Source organism: Microtus ochrogaster, assembly GCF_000317375.1.
Source record: "Microtus ochrogaster isolate Prairie Vole_2 chromosome 14 unlocalized genomic scaffold, MicOch1.0 chr14_random_1, whole genome shotgun sequence".
Classification (NCBI taxonomy): Eukaryota; Metazoa; Chordata; class Mammalia; order Rodentia; family Cricetidae; genus Microtus; species Microtus ochrogaster.
The window spans coordinates 18,564,227-18,573,484 of record NW_004949096.1 but is presented as its reverse complement, the minus strand read 5'-3'; the positions used below and the strand labels follow the sequence as shown (position 1 = coordinate 18,573,484).

The following is a 9,258-nucleotide window of genomic DNA, read 5'->3' as shown; positions in this document are numbered from 1 at the left end:
AGAGAGAGAGAGAGAGAGAGAGAGAGAGAGAGAGAGAGAGGAAGAGGAGAGAGAGTGAGTGAGTGAGTGAGAGCGGAGAGGAGGAGGAGGAGGGAGAAGGGAACAACCTACCATCTTAACACACTAATATCTAAAAAGTGCGAGAGGCCCAGAGCAGCAGCAGAAGCAGCAGCAGCAGCTCCAGCCTCTTCCCTCCCTCCCCATGAAGAAGAGTTCCCTCCTCCTCCTCCTCCTGCTTCTCCTGCTCAGAGTTCCTGCCTCCAGCTGCCAGGGGGGACAGCCAGCCAGCAGCAGGAGGGTGCAGTATCCCAGCTTTTCCATTCTCTTTTCCTCACTCTCCTCTCTCTTTTTTTTTTCTTGAGTAGCTCTATTTCCCTTCCCTCCCCCCTCCCTCTGTCTTGTCTCTGGTGTTTGTCTCTGGGAAGGAGCAGGGGCTGCTTGCTTGGAGTTTGTTGTGGGGGGGAGGTAGGGGGAAGGGAGGGGTGTGTGGGAGGGAGGAGGGAAAGGGGGTGTTCTCGTCAGGACCCCTCAGTCAACTTGAGGTTTCAGCAATAACTTCCCCTTCGGGGCGGCCCCCTGCGTGCCCTTTTCCTATTCCTCCCCCCCCCGGAAAAAAAAAGACAATGGGAATACCTCGTCTCCCCCCTTCCTTCCCTCTGCCCTCCACCCCTCCCTAGGATAGATTGGAAGTAAGTTTATGAGCAGCCTCGGGAGCCTGGGCGCTGAGTGCAGGGCCGGAGCGGGTGACAGGGGCGGCGCGTCGGGGGTGGCGGCGAGGGGGCGACACAGCGTCCCGGCGGGGGGTCGAGCTGGGGGGGGCGCGGGCTGAGGCCCCCCCCCGCGGGTGCCTGCGGCCGGGGGATGGCCGCCTGGGCCCCTTCCCCACCCCCACACCCCGGGATGCTGTCGGGGGGAAGTTTTTATTATGGTTATTTAATTTAATTTTTTTTTAATTTTTTTGGAAAACCATCTTGTTTGGTGACTGAGAGATCTGGTTTAAAAAAAAAAAGAAAAAGAAAAAGCTGCGGCTGCTGACGCTGCCGGGCCCGAGTGTGTATGAGTGAGTGTGTGTTGGTGCATTTGTCTTGGGTGGCCGGAGCAGCGTTGGGGAAATTCCGCTTATTCTTCTTCTTCTGCAACTTGTTATTCCGAGGAGTCCGCCTGCACCCCTTACCCCGGGGCGGCCCTCCCGCCGTCGCCGCCGGCCCGCCGCCCCGGGACCCCGCGCGGGCCGGGGACTCACAGGCCCCTCAGAGAGGGGCCGCGGCCGCCCCTCCCCCCGGGCCGCGGGGGGAGGGGCGCGCGGAGTGGGACTCTTTCCGTTTGGTCCAGCCCCGCGGTGCACGCAGTTCCCAACACTTCTCGTCATCCTCTCTCTGCTCTCTTTATTCTGCTGAGCGGTGCTGTTAGGATTTCTTTCTCTGTTTTTCCCCCCTATCTCCTCCTCCTCTCTTGACCACGCTCGCAATGGTGGGTAGCTGCAAGGTGGCCCTGGCAGGGGAGGGGTTTGATGTGGACATTGGGGCACCGGGCGAGAAAGGTCTCCTTTCAACTTTGTCTTGTGGCTTGCACCCCGGGAGGAGGCCACATGCCGATTGTGGGGTGTAGATGTGCTGGGAGTGATTTCTAAGTAGTTTAGTTGTTGAGATAGGGTACGGCGGCTAATGGTAGGCAGGTTTTGTTTTCATGGGTGAATCCGGTGTCATCATATTCCGGTCATATGTTGAAATATTCTTTGTTTAGGTCTTGAAGTAGAGGATCTCCCTCTGCACGTCCACATTGTGTTGTTTTTGAATGATGTCTTTGGGAGTGTGGATTTCTAGAATCTCAAATGTGATTTTTAAGGTTTCGGCATGTGTGGGCCTCAGCACTGGCCTTGACAGTGAACTTTGTGGCTTTTTTTTTTTAACTTCTAAGATTTTACTCCATAGCTGGGATGCTAGTTATGCTTGATGGTAGTATCAGGAATGTAGAGTCTTGAGCTGAGGAAGTTAGAGAGGGAAAGGCATTTATTTATTAATAATTGATAGCTCAATGTTAGAATCAGATTCATTTGCACTGGTTGAAGGTTTTTTCCTCCCTTTTTCCTTTAAAGCAGTTGTGCACTCTAGGAAGGAAGCCTTTTGGCAGACACTCTTTATGGTGGCTTTTTGGGGGCATGAAGGGGGGTATCGCCTTTTACAGAGATCTCTTCAGCATCATCTGTAGCTTTGTCGAGGGCCTCTTTGGGGGGCTCAAATTGAGGCTAAGAAGTGTAAGGTTACTTTTTGTTCCTTGTTTACATTTCATGTCTCGCATTGGGGCAGTGGAAATAAATAGGTCAGCCCCCTCCCCCTTTTCAAAGTTTTACCATCTACTTGGTTTACAGCCTTGTAGGAAAGCCTTACTGAGATTTTCCTGGGAATACTGTTACTCATTTTAATTTCGGTAAGTTCCTTTCTATTTTCTTCTCTCTTCACTTGTGTATCTGTTGTGAGCTTAACTCTAGCTTACTGAGGGCCATTTTACATGTCTTAGAGTACATTTTAAAAAAATTCAGGACATGTTTTGGTGGCAGAGAAGAATGTTGAGTGTAGGAATGTACATGTTTATTAAATTTTAAGCACTCAACTCCTCAGTATGTGTACTGCCATCCTTAACGTGAAGACTCTGGGAATAGTGCAGGACAGTTTGAAAGCCCAAGCCTCTGACTGAAGCTACCCCAGGGGCTTTGAGACTTCCGATGTCGAACACAACAATGTACACCTTTGGACCGGCGTTATGTGCTTGCCTGTTCTGAAAATCTTTCTCTTTTCTTTTTTCTTAAGTGCTATTGAAGACATTTTCAACTTGAGATTTTAGTTGGCTTCACATTATTAAAGTGCTCAGACTTCGGACTCAGGCAAATCCGTATAGAGCTGGGAGAATAACACACTGAAAAGACACCTGCTGGGGCCATACTTTATTTTACAGGGATGTAAGTCATGGATGGGCCGCTATTTATTTCCTTTGGCTTTCATTGGCCAACGCTTGTTCCTGTTCCGTTTTCTGGAAGGAGCTGCTTCAGAAACATCCTTGTGTTTACACGAAGATTTCTGGTGCTATCCAGTAGGAGGCGCTACAAAAGTCAAAGGAAATCTCTAATTTTAAGAGTCTTGCTACTTACTGAAAGTCCCTTAGCTTATGAACAACAGGAGTAAAAGTCTGTTCTAAAATACTATTAATAAATAGCCTTTGTTATTTGAAGTTGGCTTTTTACCTGCCTATTATACTATGCAGAATAAGTTTATTATTGTGGATGCTGGGGTTAAGAGTAGGGTGCTGTTAGGATTATTTTCTTTCAAAGGGGAGTTTTGGTATTTATATGTGGAGTGTAAAACATAATTTGAAAAAAATCCTTTCAAGTTGCAGTAAGCAAAAATAAGTGGCATGATGTAGGTCTTTAGGTCTTATAAGTATGATATTAGTATAAATAGGATATACAGACATTGTTGGAAAAAAATGGATATTGTGTGGGGGAAGAATAATTTTTCTTGGGTTTTTTTCCTCCCTCTACCTGAATCTGTGGACAGTGATTCTAATCTAGATGCCTTCTTAGACATTCAAGTTTATAGATACAGTTGCCATATATAATATAAATATATATTTTGGTGGTTTGTTTGTTTGTTTGTTGTTTTTGTTTTTTGAGAGAGGGTTTCTCTGTAGCCTGTCCTGGAATTCACTCTGTAGACCAGGCTGGCCTCGAACTCACAGAGATCCTCCTGTCTCTGCCTCTCGAATGCTGGGGATTAAAGGCATGCCACCACCACCTGTTATAGTTGCTATATTTAAGCTGGCTTTCAAAGACTGATTTTTTTTTAAACTATATGTGAAATTAAGTGGCGTGCTCTGTAATTCCAGTACTTGGCCTGTAATCCTAGTAGGCTTTTAAGCAGGCACTTTAAAAGTCAATGGCAGCCTGGCCTATATTATAAGACTTTATCTCAAGAAAAATAAACTTGAAGAAAAGTTACACCTGTGGGAGTATATCTTTGTTGGCATGTCTATTAGTAACTTTTAACAATGCCTGCAGAAGGATAAAAGTAGTTACTTTAACATTTTCGTGGTATTCACAGTACATGGTCTTTTGAAATTCTTAGTGTTAGATGAATTGAGTCAAAATAAGCTACTGTGATTGCTTGTGAAGTTTTGTATCAAAGTTTTGAAACTTAGAAACACATAGAAAATTTGATGGACCTGCTTTCAGTTTTGTACATGTATCATTGTATTTTTTTTCAGCAAGATCAAATTCAATAGTACATGTGAAAGTTCTTTGTAAATTGTCAGAAGCCATGTAGACATTGTTGATGAGCTAGATAACAGATTCAGATACAAGCAAAATTCTGCTTTAAAATGCTAAGTTCTTCCGTATCAGTTAGGGAATTAATGAATTAAAAGTACATGCTAGATATTATGTATTTTGTTTTTAAAGTATTGCTCTGTTGGCGGGGCGATGGTGGCGCACGCCTTTAATCCCAGCACTTGGGAGGCAGAGGCAGGTGGATCTCTGTGAGTTTGAGGCCAGCCTGGTCCACAAGAGCTAGTTCCAGGACAGGCTTCAAAGCTACAGAGAAACCCTGTCTTGAAAAACCAAAAAAAAAATAAAAAAATAAAAAAAAATAAAATAAAAAAAAATTGCACTGTTACCCAAATCTCTGCTATACTTTTGAAGCTTTGTTTGAAAAAGAATGCCTGTGAGATGGTGGCATAGGACTTTAATCCCAGCACTAAGAGAGGCAAAGACAGGCCGATCTCTGTGAGTTCAAGGCCATCCTGGTCTACAGAGTGAGTCCCAGAACAGAAACCCTGTCTTGAAAACCCAAAACATAAAAAAAAAAAAGAAAGAAAAAAAATGCTGCTTAGGCAGTTTTCCATAATTAAACAAAAGCATTTTTTCCTTTTGAAGACAGTATGAAATGTATGTCTCCTATTAAAAGTTTTCTTCCTTTTTCTCTTGTGTGGTAGTAATTGACTTTAGCGAATATTGAAGTTCCTGGACTCTTTGTAGACTTTTATTAATATACAGAGTAACAGATGTCCTGCTGAAGTTTTGACTGACTAACTCTCTGAAAAGTGCTTACTTGTTTCCTAGTGAAATGGGCATTGCTGTGTATTAGTGTTACCTAAATATATATGCTATTTTTGTTTCTCCTTTTAGAAGGTTATATGAGGGGATGACTACTCAGTTCTAGAGGCTTAAATGCTTGTGTGTGTGTGTGTGTGTGTGTGTGTAAAAATAACCAAAAAGTGTCTTTCTTCATAGACTCTGCTTACAAATTTGGAATAATAAATGACAAGTAGGGTTATTTGGGAATCCTTGTGTTTAGGAGTGTAGTGTTCTGAATTTTATAAATGAAATAGCCCAAGTTAGAAAGTAAATAATAAAAACGTGCTTTTGGGACGGGTGAGAAAAGCATTAAACTGTTTAGATTACAAGGAAACCTCTCATGATGGTGGTAGCTTTTTATGGCATGGTGAACACTGAGGTTATTATTTAGTGAAGAAATTCTTATGTTAAAATTACATCAGTGTACTTTTAAATTTTGTATACTTAGTGTTTTATTGTTGAAGGATTTTATGTTTAAGTTTTAGGTTTCTGACCTTTGCTAGAATTCCTTTATGTGTCTATTCAGATAGATGAAACATTTGAGTTTTCATATTGTTTTGTGCTGTTTTTATATTGACTTCTCAGGAGCATTTGCCTGTGACTTTTTTGTACCTAAGTCATCTTTAGAAGCATAGCAATATGTCTTGATCATATTACCTATATCAAGTGTATATTTTTGGCACTTTGGGATTTATTTTTAAGCGGTAGTTTGTTAATATGCATCAAACTTACTATAAATAATTATTTCTTAAAGGATTTATTTATTGTTATTTATGTGTATGTATGAGTGCCTGGTGCTGGAAGAGGCCAGAAGAGGTGTCAGATCTCTTGGTGCTAGAGTTATGGGCAGCTGTGAGCTGCCATGTGGGTGCTGGGAACTGAACCTAGATCCTCTGCAAGAACAGAACTAGTGCTCTTCCTACTGATCCGTCTTCCCCCAGATAATTATTCTAAAGAGCATAGTTTCTTCTTTGTATGCTCTCACGTTCTATAGACTTTTAGCTAATTCTTTGGATAGTTATCTGAAACAATGTTGGAATAGTCTTTTTTTTTTTCTTTTTGAGGTGAGGTCTTGCTAAGGAGCCCAGGCTGGCCTAGAATTTGCGGTAATCCTTGTGCTTTGGCTCCCTAAGTGCTGGGTTTGCGGGGATGAGTTACCATGCCCGTCTTGGGATAGGCTTTTAAGAACAACTTTCCCACCTGGCTATGGGTTAGCGGTGAGCTTTCCCATGTAGACTGTGGGCTTCACTCATCCTTGCAGCCTTGTGGGAATAATTTTCATTCACAGACTCTGGCATTTTGAATCTACACCCTTGCTTCTCTTCCCTATACTCTGCAAGTCCCTTTCCTCTATTCCTCTTACTTTTATTCATTAAAAAAAAAAAAGTTCATGTACAGTCTCAGAAAACTCTTACTGTATATTGGATCCAGTAATATGTAGGTGGAAGGGGTGGGGCCTAATAGTTTTATTTTGACGCTCTTTGTGGGCCTCAGGGAAAAACATAACTCAGACACAGGCCAAAAAGATGGGTTTTGTTTTATTGTTTTGGCTGCACTGAAAATACAAACTGTCAGTGCTTGAGGAGCAGGAGCAGCAGGAGCAGCAGAAAGGCATTGATTTTACTTCTCTGCTGCAGCTCCAGTGTTGTTAGCCACGTGCATTTCTACAGTGGCATGCTCACAAATCAGAAAGCACTGATTTCTCTCCTTTTTAACATTTAAGTCAGTACCCTAAATTTCAGGGTAATGACAATAATTTCATGATAAAAGTGGGTGAGAGTAACCATGGCAACTGCTGTGTCTGGCCTTATGGACAGTCTTCAAGTACTTTAGTAGCCTGTCACTTTTATGGTGAAATGGGTTAGCATACACTGCAGGTGACTTTTAGCTGGATTGTGTTCATCTGTGCCAGCTTATCTCTCCTTGTTAGTTTCTTGGACTGTATTCCACAGCATCTTTGTGAAGGTACCGTTGCCTGAAAATAACCCACCACCTGTGGTAGCCTCTTGCTGTAGACTGCACTTTTTTCTCAGCTGCTTTCCAGAGAGTCTTGGAGAATAGGGTGCCCACAGGAACCGTATATACATAAACTGCAGTTCAGATTTGCCAGCTTCGCTTTGGACATGTTATTAGTAGCTTACACAGACTTTTGTATTTTTGAAGGAAATCTGTGAATGAGAGAATTAGGCCTTCAGTTGGATTTTTTTTCTAAGAATTTTGTACAGAAATGTGTGTATAGAATTAGAAGTGATGAGTGGTGGGTATAACCGTTAAGTAAGGGTTTGACAAAAGAAGAACTTGGGTATTTTGTTGTGAGGATGTGTATGCATATTACTGTAAGAATACTTTCTTAGTGGGCAGTCCCAGAGTATAAGAAATGCTTGGTTTGAATTTCTTGAAACTTTTCAAGAAAAATTATTTAAAAATATATCTTGAATAATTGTTAAAAGAGACACTGTACAACCAAAGCTGCTTCTGTGGGGAGGGGGAGAGATGATAAGAATGTTGCAACTGATCCAACAAAACTTATTTTAAAAAGTTTAAATTGCATTTCTATCATACGAATTATATTTAAAACATTTTGTGCATATAAGATTTTTCTAGTGGGAAATATTAATGCTAATCAATACTTTCTCTAGTATGTGCTAGAGAAGCAGTACCAGAGCAAAGAATAAACAAATCTGGTCATTGATTAGACCCTGAAAATAAGACCTAATCAGATTGCGCTCCATAGTTCAGTCTTTCCTGAAACTTGTTATGAGAAGCTGGTTTGCTTACTACAAATCCCAGGGTGCACTGCAGCTTTTTCTTAACTTCATATTAGAACATTGCATGCTGGGGCTTGTAGTTGGTTTAGCTAGCACCGAGATCTCTTCTTTCTTGCTTACTCCATTTTATACATAGGTCTCTAAGCATCTAAGAACTTTTTTTTTTAAAGAAAATTCACTAATTAATAAAATCATAATTATTCTGCTTCTGGAATTCTAGAGTCATTCTTCATAAACAGCTTAGTGTTCTGGTTTATCGCAGTGCTTTTATTGGCTTCTATAAGATTTAAATGCAAAATAACCTATTCCAAACTTGGGAATTTTAAGTGGTTTCTGTGCGTGTGGTGGAATAGGTTACAACAGAAGTCTGGTGTCATTGCTCTCCAGTGTGGGCAGTAGAAGCCTCTTTGACAGGCCTGACACACATGCTAATCCTTTTGCCCCATTGGGGACAGTTATTCAGCTGTTATTTTGGGCAGAGGGATTTTTATACCAGTGTTTAAAATCAGAGTTCTGTGTTGCTTCTCTAATAATTGTCATTTTAACTGAGAAAACATTTTCTGAAAATAAATGATTCAATATAATTGAAATATTTCATTTTATTTTTAAAACAGAATCTTGCAGTATAGTCCAGGCTGGCCTTGAACTCACAGTCTTGTTACTCCAACCCCACCCCACCCCCCTTAGTTTTGAGAGAGGCTCTCACTCTAGCTCTGCCTTGTGATCTTGCTGCCCCTGCTCTGGAGTCCTGGTTTTACAGGCTTACTCTACTCCACCCTGCTCCACGTAGATGGAGTACTAGAAGATGCAGCCTGAAAGGGAGAGAAAAAGGGAAGCTTCTTTGTAGAGTTTAAATTTTCATTTATAAGATTTCAAAACTTTTTTTTGAAAGTATCTTATTATCTCTTCGAGGGCCGTTGCAGGGATTGGGTGCAGAAGGCCACTTAGTGTAGTGCTTGGCATACAGTCAAGGCTCAGGAAATGCTTAGAGTTAGCAGCAGCCATTTGTATTAAAAATGCTTCCTTCACCTTTTTACTTCTTTTTATGTTGCAATTTGTTTAGAAGTCCAGGTGGTTTTTAAAGGCCCTGGGATTCTGGCTTATGGTAACAATGTGGCTTAGAACGATTCTGCTGTGCATTAAGTGGCCGTGTGCCTCAGTTTCTACCTAAAAGACACATGCCCAGAACAGGACAAATGAGCCAGGAGCAGGGTATTGGCAGGATTCAGTTATACCGTTAGAATTTTCAAATAAGCCGGGCGATGATGGCGCACGCCTTTAATCCCAGCACTCGAGAGGCAGAGGCAGGCGGATCTCTGTGAGTTCAAGACCAGCCTGGTCTACAAGAGATAGTTCCAGGACAGG

At 42.0% G+C, this 9,258-nt stretch overlaps 1 protein-coding gene across 15 annotated transcripts in view; it reads left to right on the top strand.

Moving 5' to 3' along the window:
* The first annotated feature begins 41 nt into the window (after positions 1–41).
* Phf21a (PHD finger protein 21A) overlaps positions 42–9,258 on the top strand; it is a 171,352-nt gene continuing 162,135 nt past the window's right edge. For 11 of the 15 annotated variants that reach the window (XM_026787807.1, XM_026787805.1, XM_026787810.1 and 8 more), the window contains exon 1: positions 827–2,427. The gene's annotated coding sequence lies outside the window, so the exon portion shown is untranslated. Of the gene's footprint in view, positions 299–826; positions 2,428–9,258 lie in introns of those variants that run through there. The other 4 variants (XM_026787806.1, XM_026787800.1, XM_026787803.1 and 1 more) reach the window with 2 other exon arrangements.